We start from the raw sequence: 23,299 nt of genomic DNA on the forward strand, positions 1-23,299 counted from the left end.
GATGGGGGGGGGGGGTCCTTTCACAGCAGTTAAGCAAAGTGACCCAGCCCCACCTCTGGACCATTTCAGTGAGGCTGCATGGTGAGAAGAGTTCAAGAGGGGCACTCAATATCTCGAGGAAGTAAATCTTTCTAATGGCCACTGTCCTCCTTGACTGCGGCCATTTGGGGTGAGGCATTAGGGGCCATAAGGAGTCAAGCTTTACAAGTCACGGGGTCAGGCTCTGAGCGGGAGGGGTTGGCACTAGGCAGTAAGGAATTTTGCTTTTAGGTCCTTTTGTTCTTGCCTCTTTGTCTCTACGATATTGAAGCAAGAATGAGATGCCAGGACACAGAGAAGGGATGAGCAATAGATGGGAAACTGAGGAACTGCAAGGGTTTGCAACCTGATACAAAGATGCTATGACTGACAGCTGGGAAGCCTTAGTGATGGCGTGGGGTCTGAGGAACATCATTGGTTGATTCATTATTTGCTGTGAACCTACTGTGTGCTTCCACAAACTCAGGTGGCTCCAGATTTCTGGATAGTGGGAATTTCCAGCTCTATTTTAGTAGTCTCACGGGACCACCTTCAAGTGTGGGTCTGTGGTTGACTAAACCACTATGGGGTCCATGACTCAAGTTTTAGCGAGGTGATCTCAGAGTGAGAGACAGGATGCAGGGTGCAGGAAACATGAACTGGGTCGAGGTAGGAGAGCTGACTGCTCTGGCTGAGTCAGATTGCTTCTCTTACTACCACGACAAGAAACAAATAATACATGATGGATGTTGTCTCTTCAGGGGCAGGAAAGCAGAAGTTGGCATTGGGGTTTTAGCAAGTCACCTGGGTTACCTGGGACTTGCTCTTTAATTCACATGGGCTTTGAACTCACTGTTCCCCTGCCTCTGCCTCCTGCATGCTGGATAACAGGAGTTTGCCATCATTCTTGGCCAGACAGTCCTTCTCTGGAACCTTTGAGTATGGGCTGGCAAGATGCTTGCCCCCAAGCCTGACGACCTGAGTTCAATCCCTGGAGCACAGCAAAAGGAGAGAACCTCTCAGGGTAAACTATTAAAAAAAAAAAAAAAAAAAAAAGGAGAAAACCAACTCTGATACATTGACTTCTGACCTTCACACATGTGTGCCCACAGTCACACACACGTGCTCACAGTTTTTAAAAACAGACATTGAGTAACAGGCAAAATCAGGGCTACAAATTCAGGTGTTGGTGACCCCCTAGCAACACACATGTCAGAGACCAACTTTAATAAGGATGTCACTTACCAGGGCAGGGCCATGGGGATTAGGAAAAAAAAAGTAAAGAGAACGAAAACACGAATGAAAATAATGAAACAGAAGCATAGGATGTTATCAGGAGGGAGACCAGTGAGCACTGATAAAATCGCTGGCCTTTAATTTCCCTTTGCTTAAACACCCACACCCCAAAAGGCAGGAGTAAGATAAAAACTGCATTAACATGATACAAGGAAATAAGCAGACCAGTTGAAGAATTATGGGCTTCATTCTTAGTTAAACAATCTGTTGCCAAAACAAGACAAGTAACCTCTCACCTTAGACCAAAACATTCTGTAGGCAAAGGGCTCCCTGGGTGGAGTTCTTTCTTATCTCTGTAAGGGAGTAGAAACCTAGTTGGATGGATTCTTAGATTTTTTTTTTTTTTTTTTGAGGTAGAAACAGATCTACCAGGTCTGGCTATCAGCCACACCTGTTGTCTGAACTGTTGGCAATAACCTTGAAGAAACAGAAGAAAGTTCCAGCTCTCTGACCTTTAGTCAAGGTAGAATAGACCCATTCCTATACGCCCTGTCACACACCCTCTGGTGTCATCTGCCGCCAGTTAGTGTGTGGCTCCCTGAGCCCCCTCTGCTAAGATGGGGCAGAACGTTCTTGCAAAACAATTTCATAAACACCTGAGCCCACTTTTAACAAGCAGCCAAGGATCACCACACCCAAAAGCTCAAGAGGCCTGGAGAGTGAGTACCATGAAATGGGGGCAGGGAGGAGAGAAGAACACATGGGAACTTGGGGAATAGGTGGGTTTAAGACTCTCTGACACGTTTGTCAGATTTTTCATCATAAGATAAAGCCAGAGTAAATGAGCAGTCTCTATTTAATAAGGATAATATTTTATTTTGGGGGGGATAAGACTATGACATCCCCAAAACATGTCTCTGGCACAATTCTTATTTTGAGCTGAAGACACGGGTGGCGGCATATGCCAGTCTTTGTTTGCCTGAAGCCTATCTTCTCCTGAGACCTCAGCATGGAGACAGGACTGCAGAGGATGTGGGACCTCGTGGAAACAACCCTTCTGTGCTGTCCGTTTCTGCCCTCCCAGAACACGGGCGACAGAAGAAATTCTCCCTGCCCCCCTTCTTCCCTCTTCTTCACGCATCTCTCTTTGATAAGACAATGTATAGACCTGATTTCAAAGCACCGAGTTTTTGCACACTCCCAATGGGCATGTGCACTACGTGCGTTAATATCCTTGTTTTTCTACTGCTAATCAGTATTTTTTTCACATTAATTTCAAGGCCCCAAGTGAAAAATGGCTTGTTCACAGAGGTTTCTGTCCCACCTGGTCCTGCAGCCATTCAGTCCCAAAGAAACACACAGAGGTCTACATTAATCATAAACTGGTTGGTCTATTAGCTCAGGCTTCTTATTAACTAATTCTTACCTCTCAAATTAGCCCATAATTCTTGTCTGTGTTAGCTTGGTAACATGGCTTGGTACCTCTTATCAGTGAGGCATTCTCATCTTGTTTCCTCTGTGTCTGGCTTCGTCTGTGACAACTGCAGACTGAGCCTTTCTTCTTCCCATAATTCTCCGGTTCTCATTGCCCACCTATTCTTTCTGCTTGATCTTTCTGCCTATACTTCCAGCCTGGCTACTGGCCAATTAGCGTTTTTATTAAAACAATACAATATAAGTGCCAGGGTACAAGACCATTGTCCCACAGCAAAGGCTGAAGGAAAAGGCTTTTCTCCTCCTTCATACTGCAAATTGAGAGGCCACTACCTGTCAACAATGGTGACAGTGGTTCCATTTCTATTACATGTGTTTTATAACAAATCAATTTAAAACAAAACAGGTTATGGCCCTGGAAATTATAGTTCAGCAGTAGAGAGCTTGCTTAGTGTGCAAAAGTCTCCAACATTGCAAAAGACAGATAAATATATACTTTAAAACGGTACAATAGGGTCGGCCCTATTTACTGTGCTGCACCGCGGCCTTTCTTTTTCTCTTCCGGTCGTAGGCGTTTTGGGAGTCGCCGGTTACCGTCCAGCCATGGCCAAGTCCAAGAACCACACCACACACAACCAGTCCCGGAAATGGCACAGAAATGGCATCAAGAAACCGCGGTCACAAAGATACGAATCTCTCAAGGGGGTCGACCCCAAGTTCCTGAGGAACATGCGCTTTGCCAAGAAGCACAACAAGAAAGGCCTGAAGAAGATGCAGGCGAATAATGCAAAGGCCATGAGTGCCCGAGCAGAGGCCATCAAGGCCCTGGTGAAGCCCCAGGTGGTGAAGCCCAAGGTGCCAAAAGGCCCCACCCGCAAACTCACCCCAAGCTTGAGAAGCGGATTAGAAGCTACATGGCCAGGGGTCATAGGCTCCAAAAAACAAAACCCAAGGTTCAAGCCAAGGCAGAGGCCTCAGCTGCAGCTCAGGCTCCCCAAGGTGCCCAGGCTTCTGTGAAGGCCCCATAAAAAAGGTCTCAGTCTGCCAATGTGAAGACAGGTGGACTGGTGTGAATATCTACACAGTATTTGCAGATGATCAGAACCTTAGGCTGTTTTTACAAATAAACTTGAGGCAAGATCTAAAAAAAAACGGTACAATAGGGATGTAACTCAGTTAGTAGGGTGCTTGTGGAAGAAACAAGGTTTGGTGCATTCTGCAATTCTATAGGTGGAGATTGGAGCAAGAAGTTCAAGATCATCTTAGGCTATACTGCAAGTCTGAAGCTAGCTAAGGTAATATAAGAACCTGTCTCAAAACAAAACAAAAGCCAGCCAACCAACCAACCAACCAACCAAAGAATCAGCTCCTCCCTGTGTCTTCTGCAGGTGGTTTCAACAGCTATGAGGGCCATGTGGAAGCAATAGTAAAGCAGACGCCATAACCATGGTGCTGAGCTGAGAACCCCTACCAAACACTTTATCCTAACTTTTGTTTTTTCAGGCAGAGTCTTACAATGTAGTCCTGGCTTTCCTGCAACTTTCTGTGTAGACCAGGCAGGCCTCAAACCGATAGAGATCTGCTTGCCTTTGCCTCCCAAGATTTAGAATTAAAGGTGTGCAACACCTTGCCCAGCTTTCCCTAACTTCTTTTGGGTGTTTCTGTCAGCTTTGAGCATGCCTAGATGCACGTCTGTTATCCCACACCTGCAACTTGGGTTTTCTCGGCAGCACTTCAAAAACACCTTAGCAGAACACTGCTGTCAGCCACTTGTAAAATGCTCAAACTATATTCAAGTTTAGTTAGTTAGTTGGTTACACTTAAGGGTGTGTTTCTTTCTGTGTGAGTACATGTGAGTTACAGGTGCCCTCGGAGGCCAGAAGTGGCGTAGGATACCTGGAGCTGGAGTTAAAGGCCACTGTGAGATGCCCACCATGGCTGCTGGGAACAGAACTGGGATCCTCGTTAGAACAGCAGCAACTCTCTTAACCAATAAACCATCTCTCCAGTCTTGGGTTGGCTAAAATTTATACCCAACTAGAACAGTATCTCCAAGACATGATTGCTCTTTAAAGACCAGCAAAAGAAAACAGGCCCAAGGAGGATTTCAGATGCCTGAGAGCCAACCCTTCTGGACCCTTCTATTGTGGTTTGGATTTAAAATGTCCCCCACAGGCTCCTATGTTTGCATACTTAGTCATCAGGATTCGGGAAGATTGTGGAACCTTTCAAAGGGGGAGTTTCACTGGAGGAAGTGGGTTAGTGATTTGCACTTTGAGATTTGTTAGCCTAGGCCTGTTTCCTTCTGTTCTCTGCTTTCTGAATGCTGACCCAGCATAACCAGCTGCTTCATGCTCCTCTGACCTCTGCACATGTGCTGTTCCATGTGCATGGACACACACACACACACACACACACACACACACACACACACACAGACACACAGAGACAGAGAGACACAGAGACAGAGAGACAGAGAGAGAGAGATTTAATAGCCATGCACTGTACCAGCTGTGAAAGTGTGAGCCTTCTATTAGCTGTCCTCCACATTTCTGAGACCAGGATTTGGGAGATGGGGAGAAGTTGGCTATACCTCAGTGGCAGAGTATGGGTCTAGCATACAGAAAGTCCTGGGTTTGAGTCCCAATACCCTAAACAACTTGGGCCTATAAAAACTAAACATTTATCAAGGTTTCGGGAGCTCACATCCATGCTTGGCTAGAAAACCCAATTGCCTAGAAATCTTTTCTGAGTAACTGCAAGAGGGTCTTTGTCCAGGAGAGAAACATCTGGATGCTTAACCATACTTTGTTTTGTTTCAACCAATCTGATATTTATAGCCTTGCCTTTTCCCCAACTAAGACTGTGGTTTAAAAAAAAAAAAAAGCTGTGCCTCTTCTGTAGCTGCCTCTACTTCCCCTTTTCTTGCTTTTCCTTGACAGTGGGTTCTCTCTCCCAGTCTCTGGGTCAAGAGGAACTGACACTCACCAAAATGCGAAAGAACACTGGCCTAGTGTTCTTCATTATGAGCCCCTGGGTTCCACCTTAGCATCACATTAAATCCATCTATCCATACATATGTTCATCCATCTGCACATGCATACATTAAGTTTTAATTCATACATTTATACTCTGATTTGCATTTATTTTATTCAACTATTTTGTCACACAGGGCGAGTGACCCTAAGTCTCCTACCCCAGTCTTGTTCGGATCTCTATAGGCAATGCTTTCAAGCAATAATATGAACTGTGTGATGTGTGAGCACTTGGAATCACTTTCCTCCATACGTAGTATGTCATATTTGGAATTTATTCTCCCCAGAACTCTTTAATTTGTTTAGCTGTGGAGATCATGTGTTCCATGACCTGGGCAGTTTACGGTCTTGATAGTGAGGATGGCTCAGAATTCTTTTGTCCTAACCCTATAGCTTCCCTTTGAAGCAGCACAAAGTGTCTATAAAAGATCTTTGGAGACCTGGGAGTTAGAGTGCTTATCTACCATGCTGGATTTCAATCTCAACTCTGCATAAAACCAGGCAGGGTGGTGTGGGCAGGAGGCAGGAGGATCAAGAGTCCAAGGCTGTCCTCAGCTACTTGGCAAGTTCAAGGCCATTCTGGACTACGAGAGACTCCACTTCAAAGAAGGACACTGAAACCCCTCTCCCTTGGTAATGGAGATTGTGCAAATTGAAGACAGGCTGAGAAGTCACTCAGAGAAGAATGTTCATGAGCCGTACACAGTATAATTTGCTTGCACAGAGGATCAATCTTCCTTAGCTGTGAGCACTGAGTGCCTGGACTTCGTAGAGACTTAAGTCAGTGTCAATATTTGCATCCGATACACACTGCTTCGCTTAATTGACTGATCTGCATTACTGAGCACTATTTGAATGGTGGATTATGAAAGTAACATTGACATATCTACACCTGACTTGTGTTTGTACAGGGATGAATCCAAGTTTTTATTTCTTTCTTGTCTTTTTCTTTGCAAAAGAGTTGTTAAATTTTTTTCCAAGAGGAAGCAGTTGGAAAACTCTTCCCCATGTAATAAATCTCAAACATGGAGAGAAGCTGAGACGGACGGAATAAATCTCTCCATGTCCACGTGCTGGCAGCATAAACCCAGGAGCTTGCTGTGCAGTGTACATTCACATACACGCATGTACTCACACATGCACACACACTGCTTTCCCCAGTCTCGAGTTTTCCCCACCTCCTCTCCCTCCAGCACCCCAGGCTGCTGTCCCTCTGCGCTTCACCTCTGACTCAGAATGAAGAAGTAAACACTTCAATTTGAACTTCCTGCTCTCCTACCAACCCCTTTGGGAATAACCACATCTGCCCTCCTAAATGCATTCTTTGCCCACTCACTCCTGGGACAGGGTGTAGGAAAACATAAGAATCCGAGACCCATGCTCACTTACTGAGTAAAGAAACAGGCAGCTTTCTCCCCAAAGTCACATTGCTGGTGGCCAGTCAAGGGAATGAACAGAACCAGGAACACAAGCAGCCATTGCCCACTTCTCAGCCATGTGAAAGGAACATTATTCTGGTATGTAAGAGGTATACATATACACATATAAGGTACACACACATAATGAAAGAGAGAGAGAGAGAGAGAGAGAGAGAGAGAGAGAGAGAAAGTTGTGTGTGTGTGTGTGCGCATGTGTGCACGCACGTGCACGTGTGTGCCTGTGCATGTGTGCACACCAGGGTCTATCAACCCAAACTGAATTCACACTCAAGAATCCTGCCTCAGCCGCTTAGGTATTTTTGGATTTCAGGTGATTAGGGAAAACTTACTTTTCTTTTTACAGTATGTGTGTGTGTGTGTGTGTGTGCACGCGCGCTTCATGGGTGCATGTGTGTAAGCATGTGTACGAGCATGGTCCATGTCTGGAATCCTTATAGCCTTCACATTATTCATTGAGGTAACTGAGGTAGGCGCTCTCAACCTAACCCAGAGTTCTGGCTTGCCAGCTTGCTCCGGGGATCCCCTTCTCTGCCTTCAGAGACTGGAATGACAGGCAGACAGCCAAGGCCACCTGGCATTTACATGGATTTTTGGGATGGAGTGGGGGTGGGGTCAGAACTCCAGTTCTTACACTGCTGCAAGCGCTTTAACTGATGAGCCATCTTCCCCCACCCCCCACCCCTCGTCCCAAATATGGAATCGTTATTTAAGACCATTGCAATAAGGAAGAGAGAATGGGCTCAACTCCCAGTGAAACAGAGAGCTCTGGGGATTTATAGCCAAAGCTCAGGGTAGGGGGAGGAGAATGGAAAATTCCTAAGAAGAGCCCTCAAGTGTGGGAGGCTTCAGCTCAGCTGTGCTGCTACGACTTGGGTGCTCCGGCGAGTTACAAGTTTGTTCTCCAGCCTGTGGAGGTGCTGGGAGCGAGGGACCCCTTAAGATACCTGGCCTAGTCAAAGAAAACTAGGTCATTGGAATTGAGCCCTGAGGGGAACTTTTGGGGACTCGTGACTCTTCCTCCCTTTGCTTCCTCTCAGCTGCCATGAGGCAAACAGCCTCCTCCACCGCGCCCTCCTCCATGTGCTTCCATGCCACCGGTCCGAAGACAAGGAGCCAAGAGACCGCGAACTGCACCTCTGACCCCATGAGTCAGAACAAGCCTTTTCTCTCTGCAAGTTGATTACATTGCTTTTATTGGAGGCGGTTGTTTGCTTGTTCGCCGTGGTTTTATGGATTAATTCGGGGCTTTCTGATTCTTAGGCAAGGATTCTACACTGTCAGCTCTTGCATATGTATTTTTCATTTTTTTTATAAGGACTTAATTTAAAACATATTTATTGCATTTTATTTATCATTTGTGTGTGTGTGTGTGTGTGTGTGTGTGTGTGTGTGTGTGTGTGTGTTACATTCTATGGAGAAAACATGGAGATCAAAGACAACATGCAGAGGTTGCTTCTCTCCTTCTACCTTGTGGGTCCCAGGGATGCAATCCAGGTCCTCGGGACTGTGTAGTAAATACCTCTATCCACTGAGACATCTTGCCAGCCCAAATCAACTTTTAATATTGTTCTACTTATGCATTTTTATATTTATTTTTACTTTATGTATGTTCATGTTTTACCGCGTTAGGTCCAAAGTGGACTCCCCAAAATTTTCTCCTCCCTGTAACACCCAGCGTCCATCTTTGGAAGCCCCCTCCGCTGGGAGTTGCCTTGGTCCTGGCTCTACCTCCAAAAAGCCCGCCAAGCATTGACCCCCGCCCCAGGGAGGGCCAGGACCACTCCCACAGGTTATTTAGGCTGCTGCCCCCCCCAAAGGAACACGTGGTCTTTGGATTTTGCGTGGTCCCCCGCCCCTCCATGCTCTTCCGGCCACCCGGGAGCGCTGCAGTAAATGTGGGCATCTTTTATTCAGTCTAATTTGGTCTGATTGGAATTATTTCGTCGACGGAGAGGCTCGGTTTAAGATTATACCTAACACTCCCCTCACCAGAGATAACCTTGGCAGTTTGGTCTGCAACAAACCTGTCTTTCTGCCCAGGGTGGTCTAGCTCAGTGGTTTCACTGTGCCGGCACTTACAGCCTGCACATTTGTATGTGTAACACACGTATGCCTGGTGCTCGTTGAGGTCAGAGGAGGGCATCAAATGCCCCGGAACTGGAGTTACAGAGATGGCTGTGAGTCTTCATACGGCTGTTGGGAATCAATCCTGAGTCCTTTGGAAGAACAGTAAGTGTTTCTAACCACTGAGTCACCTCTTTAGACCCTTTTTATTTTAATAATAATAGTGACAATAATAATTGTAGCTTGTTGTTAGTATGTGAGGACAACGTTGTGGATCTGGTTCTCCCCTTCTACCTTATTGTGGATTCTGTAGATTGGACTCAGCTTACCAGACTTGTGCACACAGCAAGCCCCTCTATCAGCTGAGCCATCTAATGGTTCCCACTCTGCTTTTTGATACAGAATCTGGCATAAACCTCAGGTTGGCCTTGAATTTACAATCCCCCTGCCTCTGACTATTGCGATCACAGGCATATACCACCATATCTAGCTATCTTGAGTGTTTTTTCAAAACTGACATAACACACTGATCCAAAAGGAATCTTACCAGTCAGGCCAAGAACTTAGACCTAGAAATACCACTTCGCCCAAGGTGGGACTTGGAGGCATGATCACCTAGCTGTAGGAGTGGAAGGATTTGCTAAAGTGATTTTTTTGGCTCTCTCTCAAAATGATTGTAAGGGCCAATGTTTATGGAGGACTTCTGCAAAATAGTATTTTCTGGACCTACTAGGACCATTGTACACCGTGAATTCACAGTGGCTGTGATTGTATATACAAGACAAGTGCAAGATCAAGCCAGCCAAACTTCTAGCATAGAGGAGGGAGAGGTGTGTCGGGGACTGGCCTCTGAAAAAGATACCTCTTGCCAGGGTAGAGGCATGGGAATTTAGAAATATAGTAAAGTATCAGAAGACAGGAATGAAAATAATAAAATAGAACAACACAGAAAAGTATCAGGAGGGAGTTCTAGTGAGTACTGAATTCACCCATGTTTGATTTTCAATGCTTACAATGCTCCTGATCACAAAAGGTAGGAGTAAGATAAAAACTGCATTAACATGATAAAAAAAAAAAGAGACCAGTTGAATGCCGCAGGCTACAGCCCTCCATAGCTAAACATTCTGTTGCTAGAACAAAACAAGTCACACTCACACCCAAGACCAAAACATTCTGCAGGGTAATCTCCCTGGATGGAAGCCATTGTTATCTCCTTAAGGGAACTAGAATTTAGTTGGTTCTTAGACTTTTGTTTGAGGTAGGGACAATCTGCTTCTCTATACTTGAAATACAAGGTCTGGCTATTAGCCACACCTGCTGACAATAACCTCGAGAGCAGAAATCTCTGTTGTAAATCTAGGTGGGACCTTTGTTTGCTGTAGAAACACAATAACCTTCAAGGACTAGAGGTAAGTTCCAACTCTTTGACTTTTGATCTAAGTGGAAATAGGCTCACATTTTCAGGCCTCCACAGGGATGTAATAAAATTACACCCCAGGTGAGGCGCTATTGGCAAATAATGGCTGCCAAGAGAAGGAGAGTTAGTTTTCATCTTTTCCTTTAAAAAAAAAAAACACAAGGGAAAAGTATCACATCTCACAGTCATTGCACCACACTTACACTGCAAAGGCACTACACCACGCTTACACTGCTCAGTCACTGCACTGCACTTGCACTGCAAAGGCACTGTACCACAAGGCACCACACTGCACAGACAACACACTGCATTTACACTAAAGGCACTGCATCACACAGTCACTGCACCACACTTTCACTGTACAGTAGCTGCACTGCACTTACACTGCAAAGGAACTGCACCGCACAGGCACTGCATTGCACAGACACCATGCTACACTTACACTGCAAGGAACTGCATTGCACAGGCACTGCACCACACTTACACTGCACAGACACTGCATTGCATAGACACTGCACTGCACAGACACTGTGTTGTGCTTACAGTGCACAGGCGCTTAAGCTGCCTCCCAAGTGCTGCAACTATAGGAATGCACCACCATGCCTAATATGATTGGATATTTTGTTTTATTTTTACTTAGTCATTTTAATTTTTGAGGTTTTTAATTTTTATTTTATGTGCATGAGTGTTTTGCCTACCTACACATCACTGAATCGCGTGCATTAAGTACCTGAGGAGATCAGAAAAGAGAGTTGGGTCCTCTAGGACTAGAGTTACAGACAATTGCAAGCCACTTGTATGGGTGCTGGGACTCAAACCTGACTCTTCTGGCAAAGCAGCTGGTGCTCTTAGCTACTTTAGTATCTCTCTAGCCCTCTGGATATCTAACTTTAGAGAAACAGTTTCACTAGAAATTTAAACAGAGATGTCTATGCTTAGCAAGTAGTGACCCTGCTATGCTTTCAGTGGGTTTTGGAATAGACCGTTTTCAAAACAGCATAGCTGGTGTCTTAGCTTGGGTCCCTAGTGCTGTGAAGAGGCACCATGACCACAGCAACTCTTATAAAGGAAATTATTTAATTGGAGTTGGATTGTAAATTCAGAGGTTTAGTCCATTATCATCATGGTGGGAAGCAAGGCTGCGTGCAGATAGACATGGTGCTAGAGAAGGAGCTAACAGTTCTATCTCTGGATAGACAGGCAGGAAGAAGAGAGGAACGCTGAGCTTGGCTTGGGCTTTTTAAACCCCAAAGCCCAATGACACACTTCTTTCAACAAGGCCATACCTCCTAATCCCTGTCAAGAATCTCCACTCCCTAATGACCAAGTATTCAAATATAAGAGCCTATTGGGGCCATTCCTATTCAAACCTCCACAGGAGGGCAGGGGCTCCTCAGTGTCTCACCACTCCATAGCTTGCTTTCTTTTAGTGAAGAATAGTCTTTTGTTGGAAACACTGGCTGTTTTACATCGAAAGTTACTTTACAAGGTTCTCCTTCCTTAGCCTCACAGAAAAATGTGCAAGAAACTAGAGGTGCTTTATTAGTTACCTTTCTCATCACTGTGACAAAATTTCAGATGAAAGCAACTCTAGGAAGGGTTTATTTGGCTCCCTGTTCATAGGTCTAGTTCACCCTAGTGAGGAAGGCATGACAACAGAAGCTGAGGCTGGTGTGGGAAAATTGTCTGTATTCTGTCAATCATGTTTTAAATAAACGCTGATTGGCCAGGCAGGAGATATAGGCGGGAAAATCAGACAGGAAGTGGAAATGATGCAAGGAGAGCAGGAGAATTCTGGGGAGGGGAAGCTGATTCCTCCCACTCCTGCCCAGATCGCCGAAGAAGCAGGATGTGAGCTGCCCCACTGAAAAAGGTACTGAGCCACATGGCTAACATAGATCAGAAAAAAATGGGTTAATCAAGATGTGAGAGTTAGCCAGTAAGAAGCCTGACCTAACGGGCCAATCAGCATTATAACTTACAGAGATCCATGTGTGATTTTTCTCTGGGACTAAACAGCTGGGGGGCCGGGCAGGACAGAAAAACCCCCAACAAACAGGCCCAGTCCCCTCATGTTACATGAGGCAGCTGTTACCCTTTATCCAGAGTCAGGAAGCAGAGAGGTGAATGCTTGTACCCTTGCTCCTCCTGGGCCTCCAGTCCATGGTGCCACCCACACGCAGGGTCGGGCTTTCCCATCTCAGTTAATCCTCTGTGGAAGCACTCTCATAGGCATGAGTAGAGGTGCATCACCTCAGGGAAGCGAGGATTGGCTAGTGTTGCAGGAGAAGAATGCTGTATCTGTAGCTTGCATGGAGTGTGTGTGCAAATACACATATTTGTTTGCTGTGTGCATGTGAGTTTGACACAGAGTCTTCCTCCATCGCTCTCCTTATGTTTGAGGCAGGGTATCTCACTGAGCTCGCCACTGGCCAGTGAGCCTTAGGGAGTCCCCTGTCTCTGTATAGGTAAGGATGCTGCGCTCACTTTGTCTGTGGTGCTGGGAGTCCAAACTCAGGACATCCTGCATTTTGGCAAGCACTTTATTCACTGATCCATACCCTTTGGTCCTTTTCCCAATATTTTTTTTTTCTTTTGGTTTTGCAAGACAGGATTTCTCTGTAGCTTTGGAACCTGTCCTGGAACTAGCTCTTGTAGACAAGGCTGGCCTAGAACTCACAGAGATCTGCCTGCCTCTGCCTACCAAGTGCTGGGATTAAAGGCATGCATCACCAACATCCCAAGAATAATTTTTTGAAGAAGAAAAGACAGAGTCTCAGGTAGCCCCAAAATGGCCCCAAACTCATTATGTAGCTGAGGATGACTTTGAACTTTTGATCCTTTGGTCTCTATTAAAGGATATTTCTGTACTATACACCGCACCCACTTATAGTACACTACGCAGTGGTTGTTGCCATATCTGTATGACTTTGGCAGTGCTGGTATTGAACCTAGGGCCTCAAGAGTGTCAATTACCAGTGAGGTCTAGGTTTATTTTTTAAAATTTTGAGACAAAAATAACCCTGTTGCTTAGGCTGGCCTTGAGCTCTCCACCTTCCTGATTTAGCCTTCTGTGTAGGTAGAATCCCAGGACTGCACCACCAGGTCCAATTACACCCAGTTCAAGTCTTCTACTGTAAGAAAATTTAGAAATTTCTCGTTACAAATCCCATATTTGCCAAGGTCACAGCTGAATTAAAAACTAGTTGTCACAGCACAAAACCGTGACTCCAAGAGTCCCATCCTGTGCAAAAAGCATCTTTACCTCTCCCCATCCTATTCCGCACCCAATCATCATCTGTGAGTCTGTTTTCAGCCTCTGTGCAATTCTCTTCTGATTCAGGAATGTGGACTTTTTCTCTCTCTCTCTACTTTTCTTTTTTGTGGTTTTGTGAACAGAATCTAAGGTTTGCAGGCAATAGACAAGTGTCCTTCCCTGAGCAACTTCCCCAGCTACCTGGATGATTTCCGAGCTTATTCAGGTTTTTAACTCCTTGCAATGTTTCAGAGTTTTCAAGAATTTTACACTTTCTTTGATGATAATGATGATGATGTGTGTGTTTCTGACACAAAAGCAAGTCCCCTGCCTTCATTCCTTAAGTGTGGGATTACAGACATGAGTTGTCATACTTGTCTTTCATCTGTTTAATTTATTATTGCATAATTTAATTACTTTGAAATTTATTATTGAATGGAGCTATCTTATAACTTAATTTTCAACTTGCTCATTGCTACTGTGTAGAATTGATTCTCCCTCTTTCTCTCTCTCTCTCTGACTGTTTTGTCTTTTTTTTTTTTTAAAAAAAAACAAAACCACAGGATCTAACTGTGAAGTCCAAGTTGGCCTCAAGCTTGTGGTTAATCCTACTATCTCTGCCTCTGCCTCTTGAGTGCTAGGATTATAGGCTCACAGCCTGCTTTTTGGGGGCAAGGGGTGTTCTGAAATTGATTATTGTATATCGATCTTCCACGGCTCAACTTTGCTGAACTCATTTAATAGTTTTAATGGTTTTTATTGGATTCCTTAGGATCAAATGACTTCCACTTTTATTTTTTGTTTATTTGTTTGAGACACAGTCTCACTATATAGTACTGGCTATCCCGGAACTTGCTCCATAGTCCAGGTTGACCATAAACTCACAGAAATTCCTTTGCCTCTGACTTCTGAGTGCTGGATTAAAGTTGAGCACCACCATACTGGTCAACTTTCACTTTTAAACATGAAAAGAATGTGACTTTTTATTGTAGATATATATTTTTTTTTAAGGACAGCTCCTCATGTAGTCCAGACTAACCTCAAACCTCAAACTCACTGTTTAGTTGAGCTACTCATGAATTCCTGGTCTTCCCACCTCCACCTCCCAATGGCTGGGATTACAGGCATGTAGCACTAAACTCAACAGATTTTGGTGGTGGTGGTGTTATGTGGTAAGGATTGAAGCGTTACATGGACCAGGCAAGTGCTTTGCCACCAGTGCGATCCCCAGCCCAATTCCTCACCCTCACCTCTGTGGGGATGGGTTGGACAGGATCTGATATAGCCTCTGCTGCTCTCTAGTAAGCTATGTAGCCCAGGATGACCCAGACTTTTTGATCTTCCCATCTCCACTTCTTAAGTCTTGGAATTATACACATGCACCATCACACTCCACTCTCCAACTTCTTTTTTACTAAGAGAAATGCAAATCCAAGCTACCATGGGATGTGAAAAACTCACCTAGCCATTGACGGAGAACTGACAGTTTGCTAGCGTTGTACAGGCACCTATTAAAGCAAATACTACCTGAGAAGTTCCACTTCCAGTGTCCGTAAAGAGAGCATGGGCCGTGGGCAATTAGGATGTCCACACAAGATTTGTCCTTTGAATATGTTCAGGTTATTCATACAAACATTCCTTCCTATGCTGTGCTACCATAGAAGCTACGCAGACATCCCACCAAGCCAGTGACAGCTGACTGAGCGAAAAAAATGCTGTTCGGCGTTTACACTGGAGAATCTGTGAGGGCTAACCTCATGTTTGAGGTTGAAATTGCTGTGCTTAAAAGATCTAAAAAAAAAAAAGACATGCTTTTAACCTGTAAGCCCCACTTACCCAAGGACAGAAAACTTCCTGGAATGATGGGGCTATCGTTTCTGTAAAATAGCAAGCTCCATGATTTCTCTTCTGTAGACAAGCTTGGTTGCCTCAACTGTACAGGATGTGCTTGATCACTCATAGGCGAGAGGTACATAGACGGGAAGTATGTCAGGATGCATGCTCGCCCCTGTCGCAACCGTCTTGACCAGCAAGGAAGACGCAACACTTGACTCTTCTTTCTGCAGTTTATTCAGGAACCTTGGACAATCTTATGACCCCAGGGAAAGCCAGCCCACAGCTTAAATAGCTTCTGGGTAGCCAACCCCAGCGTGCTACATGGGAAATGCAGATAGGTCCAGAAATGCGGAAGCAAGCCAGATCCTTAGCCTTAGCCATATATGGAGTTGTTTACGACAGAGAGCACTCACCATCAGGGAGGTGGAAGGCAGAAACCAGCACCATCTTTAAGGCGCGGCATCATGCAGCTCTATACATGCCCCTGATTGGACAAGTGCTAAGATACAAATCTCATCTCAAGATTTGTAAGACTATTATGTGAGTTTTCTATATCTCAAGATTTATAAACTCACTGGGTATGGTTAAAAATCTGTAAAATTTGTAACAAAAAAGTTAACTTAATATTCATAACACAGGGTTGATAGTTAAAAATGTATATATAGATAATCTTAAAGGAACCGTGTGACAGGATGCCCTATGGCATGCCACAAGGACCTTGCTGTCCTTTTTACTAAGGTTAGAGAGGATAAGTGTCATGTGACCTAACCGCCATCTTGATTAAAGGTGACCACATTATATAAATCAACCAATGAGGCAACAAACATGGCTCCAAGATATTTTGAATTAGGATGACTTTTTGTATAATTCCTGTCCTAAGAACAGGCATAAAAACAAGGTTTATGAAACATAAGATTTAAAAACAGTGCTTGTTTAATAAGGTATTAAAGCTGTACCTCTATGCATTCATATATAAGAATGTATTTTGAGCTGCCAACTAAACTTTAGAGTCTGGTATGGGATATTTGATTTATCTCACCTGCCTAAGGCACACTCTGATTTGTTTAATAAAGAGCTGAGTGGCCAATAGCTAGGCAAGAGAGGATAGGTAGGACTTCTAGGCAGAGATAGGAACTCTGGTGATGTCAGATGTCCTTCTGTATATGTGTTGCTTTTATTGGTTGATGAATAAAGCTGTTTTGACCAATGGCTTAGCAGAGCAAAGCCAGGCAGAAAATCTGAACAGAGATGCACAGATCGAGTAGGTAGAATCAGAGAGATGCCACATAGCTGACAAAGGAGACAGACACTGGATTCTTACCAGTAAGCCACAGCCTCATGCCAATACACAGATTAACAGAAATGGGTTAATTTAAGATATAAGAGTTCATTAATAAGAGGCCTAAGCTATTGGCCTAGAAATGGTGTAATTAATATAATTTCTGTATGACTATTTGGGCCTGGGCAGTTAGGATACAAATGAGCAGTCTATGCTTATGAAATGGCACCCAGTGTAGGGCCACTACATCCACATACAAAACTGAGAGTGTGGGAAGGAATCCTAGACACAAAAAAATAGAGTTAAGCACAGCTTCTTGGTAGTTGCATATTTTAAAAAGATAGATTCTTTGCTAGAGGCAAACAGAGGCACAGCTACTTTAGAAGTCTTCCTGACTCAGTGCTAGTGGTAAAAAATTGCTTGGCTTCTTTAAGATCTGGCTTCCTGGTTTGTGCTGGTAGCACGAAACTTTAGTATTTCAGGAGGTCCTGCACTTAAATGGGGTTTGTGAACTGCTTGCTACTAATTGTTTAGTGGTGACATAGACCTTCTTTTTATTTAGACAGAAAAAGGGAGATGATGTTGTATGCCCTTCTGTATATGTATTGCTTTTATTGTTTGATGAATAAAGCTTTTTTGGCCAAAGGCTTAACAGAGGAAATCCAGGTGGGAAATCTGAACAGAGATATATAGAGTAAGCTGAGTCAGAGATATGCCAAAGGAGACAGACACTGAATCTGTACCAGTATGCCACAGCCTCGTGCTGTTACACAGATTAATAGAAATGGGTTTATTTAAGATGTAAGAGTTCATTAATAAGAGGCCTAAGCTACTGTCAAAAAATGTTGTAATTAATATAATAGCTGTGTGATCATTTGAATCTGGGCAACTGGGAAAGGAATGAGTGCTCTACGCTTACACTCTGGGAAGAATCTGAGAAGCAGGGAATTTGCCAGCAAGATGTGAAGGAAGCCAGACATATGCAACTGAGGAGAAGTAACAAGCCACATAGCAGAATGTAGATGAATATAAATGGGTTAATTCAAGTTTGAAGAGCTAGTTGGGAGCAACCATAAGCTAAGACCAAGTTTTCATAATTAATAAGTCTCTGTGTCATTGTTTGTGAGCTGGCAGTCCAAAAAAAGACCTGCTACAAGAGTCACCCCAGTAGTCAAAGGCATGAAGGGTCATGGGGAGCAGCTGAGGCTTGACACTGTACAGAAGGGCCGACACTCCTAAAGAGAGCCCAGAAGAGGGACCCCATTCATTTCAGAGATGCTGGTGTCACATGATGGCCACCAGGAACAACAGACTCTGTGAAATGGAGCAGGTTGGGGTCTGGAAGACAGGTGGTGTGTGCCGCTGAGGGTAGGGTCAGAGAGGTGACCTGAGTCCCCTGGGGCAGCCCAGTACATCATGAGTGAATCTCAGATGTTGAGCATTGAGTTATCTGCACGACTGGATTTTTGTTTTGCCTTATCTGGACTATGGATGTGCCCTGTTTCTTCCCTCTTGTAGTAAAAAAGGTACTTAATTCATTTTTTGATACTGTAGGAGCCCACAGTTGAGAGACTCTAAAATTTGTTTGTTTATTTGTTTATCTTTTTGTTTTTTGACAGGGTTTCTCTGTAGCTTTGATGCTTGTTCTGGAACTCACCCTGTAGATCAGACTTACCTTGAACTCACAGAGATCCGCCTGTCTCTGCCTCACAAATGCTGGAGTTAAAGGCATGCACCACCACTGCCTGGGCTGACTTGAAACATTTTTAAAAAAGAATTTTAGAGTTTTATAAAAATTTAAATTAGGGCTGGAGAGATGGCTCAGTGGTTAAGAGCACTGCCTGCTCTTCCAAAGGTCCTGAGTTCAATTCCCAGCAACCACATGGTGGCTCACAACCATCTGTAATGAGGTCTGGTGCCCTCTTCTGGCCTTCAGGCACACACAGAATATTGTATACTAAATAAATAAATAAATGTTTAAAAAAATTTAAATTAATAAACTGTATAGTTTCTTTACATGTTTAAATTTATAAGGCTACGGGACATTTTTAAGTTTATAAAATGTTTTATATTATGATATCTTTATTAATCTGTCATCTTAAAAAATAAACAAAAGGCTGGAGAGTTAGGCCCACAACTATAAGCACCAAACATTAAACACTGGAAACTGTTATATTCTGTCGTGGCACACTATGAAAGGTTAAGGAAAGTAAAGCTGCCTGTTTCCCTACAGACCCTGTTCATGATTTACAGTTTTATTTTGATACTAAAAGAGCTTCAATTCAAAAATGGTTAATTTTCTTAAAGCTACTAACTTTTAAACTGCTGAAGATGATGAAGATATGCAAACTCATGATCAGTCACTTCATACAAGGCCACATTCTTTCCAAGACAAGGTTTCTCTGTAGCTTTGGAGCCTGTCCTGGAACTCACTTTGCAAACCAGACTGGGCTTGAACTCACAGAGATCCACCTGCCTCTGCCTCCCAAGTGCAGGGATTAAAGGCTTGCACCACCATCGCCCAGCAGGATCAAATTCTTTGATGTTCTTGATATTTGTAGTCATGTGAAGTACCAATGTAATTAATTACGGCAGTAAGCTTTATTTAACCTCCTGTATGTTTTCCAGGTTATGGCTGAAGTAAAACAACACCATCAACAACAATAAAAAACAAGTGAAGGTTGGTTGTTTAAAATCATGTATTTAATACTTGCTCCTCAAAATTTTTCAGCGATCTGCTGAAAAATTGTTTAATGGAAAAAGCATCCCATGGTAGACAGAAAAAGGTGCTGGAGGCAACCCTACAGTCTCCAAAGAAGACATGGGGCACAGACCCTGATTGTCGTGATGCTAACACTGGGAAAAACTGTCCCGGGCCTTGCCTGCTGCCAGAGCCCTGGACAAACTGTGGACAGTTAGGCTGATTGCCCTACTCTGCCTACCTCAAGGGAGGCCAGTTTATCCAAGGTCCTCACCCATGGGAAAATCTCTCAGACCTTCTGGATCTAGCAGCTGAAGGCCTATGTTGTCCTATGAAGCAGCTGAAGACGCAATGGTGTCCTGCATAATGGCTGAAAATCCATGACTTCTGCCCCACAAGGGAGTCATCAAGAACACAGGAGCCTATTAGGGTAATCATCCAGGTAGCTGATAAATCTCTTTCATTTTAATTGATACATAGACCATTTGTTGTTGTTGTTGTTGTTGTTTAACTGGTTGGTTGGATTTTTCCTGCTATGAGCCATTCTTCTCAGATCTCTGATAGTGTTGATGGCTAACTGTAGTTCTGTCAGTTTGGCAATGGAAGGCACCTAGCTCCTTCCCCAAGACTGCAGCTACCTTGTTGGTTCATGTCATATGTAAAAATCAGGGCTTGCTTCTTCTAGAGGAACTAGGTCTTCTACTGAGAAAGACAGACAGGTTTGCCTTGCTAATATTAAAAGATAAATAGGTTTCAGCTTTAACTTTTTTAGTTCTTCTTTATTTAAAGAAACTTGCTTTGCAACTACTGCTCTCAATAATCAACTACCTGTGTCTCACAGTAAATGATTGTATGAAAAAGTTTTAAGTTTATATAAGTTCTGAGGTTCTAAGAAAGCCTTTTAAGGTATGTAAATGTAAGCTGTAAAGGTCTAAGAAAGTGATTTAAGGTAATAAAAAATGTTTCAGATTTCTCCCCCCCCATGTTATTGTTTTTACTAAGACTCCAAAAGTTCAGTTTTAACATTAATCAGTGGAGTTCTGATAAGCTATTAATCTAACCCAGGTAGATCACTGACTATATCATAGTCAAATGCTCAAAAGTTCGAATTTCCTTTGGTTGTCTTCTAAGTATAAACTTAAAGGTGCTTCTCACTGGGCTAAAAGCATCTCTGTCCTATGTATATATCCAGCCCTCTGGACAGAGGAAAGAATGTTCATACTTGAGTCTACTCTAGCTGTTTTAAAGACAGTTGTTAGCTGCTTTTTCTACAATGTGGATTTCAGTACAGATTATAAAAAGTGGTAATGATAATATACTTAAACTTCTATCTCTTTTTGTAAACTAAAAAATTCCTGTAAGTTTTAAGAAGCAAGGGAGTTGTAAGTCCTAGTACTATCTTTCACAGGTGAACAGCCTAAGTTTTCCCATATTTTTATTCCTAAGTGTAGGATCTCTCTCTCCTGGTCTTGGGACTCCTTCCCTCCCCCCATTACCGGGAGTATGGGCCTGGAAACTCCAAATATAAGATTTCCTTTAAGTTCCTAAACTTTAACTTCTGTCCCTAGTCTATATCTGGCCCAGCAGATTTCTACCTGGAACCATGGCAAAAACCATCCAGGAGACAGCTGCAGACCCCAAATCTCTGTGACCACTGGACTTGCTGAAAGCTGATACGAGCTAGTACAGCTGATGTAAATGCTCCCTGTCTCTTAAGATGGGTCAGTGAACCAGATGCTTCTGATGAATGCCTTGTTGCCTGAATCCCCTCCTGACTTTTGACTAGCATTCCAGACTTTCTGGGCCCTGACAATGATGCCCTAATTTCAGCAGGAAGTAGTTACAGAAGAGAGTACATTGCCCTGTATCCTCAACAAAAAGCTAGAATTATAGGTCCAAAGGAAACTCCCTGGCAAAGGGGACAAAATGCCTACCTATAGTGCCTATTGGCATAGCAGGACTCATGCTGGCCTCTAGGCTGATTATCAGAAAGGTACCTGTTACAAACGAATAGAACCCAGACCTATCAACAGGCAGATTCATTAACTGAAGTAGTTCTATAATATGATAGAGAACTTGACCTGCTCTTTGCAAAGCAAGAAAGTTATGTGGTTTTAAGAAAAAAAAATGCCATTTCTATGTAAACCACCTGGGAATCATTAGTGATAATTTGGCTGTAGTTAAAAAAAATAATAAAATTGCTAAAACAGGGCCTGATATGAAATAAATGACTTCTCTATTCTCATTTTCAGGCTCCTCCTGGAGGGTAAGTCTAACATCAGCCATCGCCGGGACTTTGACCCTTCTGTTTCTGCTAATTACTGTTGGCCGTTGCATCATTAATGCCTTAACTGGATAGATAAATTCCTGTCTGGGTGCACTGAGCTGATGATTATTAGATCCACTGTAAACAGGGTCCTACCACAGAGTCAAGTATTTGACTCAGGATACAATTTAAGGAGAGGGGGTGGGCTAAAATTATGTATTAGGTTTAAATTACTGTGCTTAACTCTAGTGACATTTCATTTGTATTTTAATAAATAAAGCTTATCTGAGGATCAGAAAAGTAAAACAGCCACACTGGCCCACTTTACAGACAAGGGAGCAATGACAGACACCTTTAATTCCAGTAGACATACTAACTTGCCATAGAAACCAGGTAGTAGTAGTACATTCCCTTAATCCCAGATCTAGAACGCATTATAAAAAAGGAGAATCTCATTCTGAGGTTTCCTGCAGGCAAGATCACCATTTTTGAACTGAGTTTGTGGTAAAAGCCATTGGCCGGCTGGTTTGCTTTTCTGGTCTTCAGGTTGAACCCCAATATCTGTCTCTGAGTTTTTATTAATCATACTTCACTTAAGAGATCTATAAAACAAAAATGCCTCTAACCTGTAAGCCCTACTCACCCACGGACAGGTAACTTCCTGGAATACTCGGGGCTTCTGTTCATGTAAAATAACAAGCCATGTTTCCCCTTCTGTAAACAAGGTTGATCATCCCAACTGCACAGGATGTGCTTGATCACACATAGGCAGGAAGTACGTCAGGATGTATGTTTACCCCTTACTGGACAATGGAGGGAAGTATATAGCCTTGTGGGTCTTGCCTTTATAAGCTCCTGTCTAATGAAATTTGGTGCCATACTCTGGGAATCCTGGGTATGGCGCTAACCAGTATCTGGGGACCTGGCTAGTATTTAATAAAGCTTGCTTCAAATTTGGCTCAAAACTTGTGGTACTGGTCTTAGTCTTGCCCGGTGGGATTAACAAATCTTTGGCGAGAACCTTTCAGAAGCTTGCAGGCTTGGCCTATGTCTGCTGTGACATCTGTGAGCTATGGCAGGATGGGAAGATGGCATACTGACAGTGATTCAAAAGTTCCTTGAAAGCTTCAGCCAGTGTGGCTAGTCCTGACAGGCCAGCATATGTAAGCCCAATGAAGCTGTTGGAAGTTCAGTGGTCGCTGCCACGACCACATAAAAAGGCCAATCTCAAGTCCTCTTGCCAATGGGTATGACCACAGAGCCTAGAGGAGCCTTGTCTTGGGAGTGTGGTAGTGTGATGCTAGAGACCATTTCCAAA

General features: G+C 43.6%; 1 pseudogene; it reads left to right on the forward strand.

Moving 5' to 3' along the window:
* Nucleotides 1–3,241: 3,241 nt before the first annotated feature.
* On the forward strand, nucleotides 3,242–3,731 carry LOC125408914 (large ribosomal subunit protein eL29 pseudogene; annotated as a pseudogene).
* Nucleotides 3,732–23,299: the final 19,568 nt, after the last annotated feature.

The sequence above is a fragment of the Myodes glareolus genome, chromosome 14, assembly GCF_982192425.1.
Source record: "Myodes glareolus chromosome 14, mMyoGla1.1, whole genome shotgun sequence".
NCBI lineage: Eukaryota > Metazoa > Chordata > Mammalia > Rodentia > Cricetidae > Myodes > Myodes glareolus.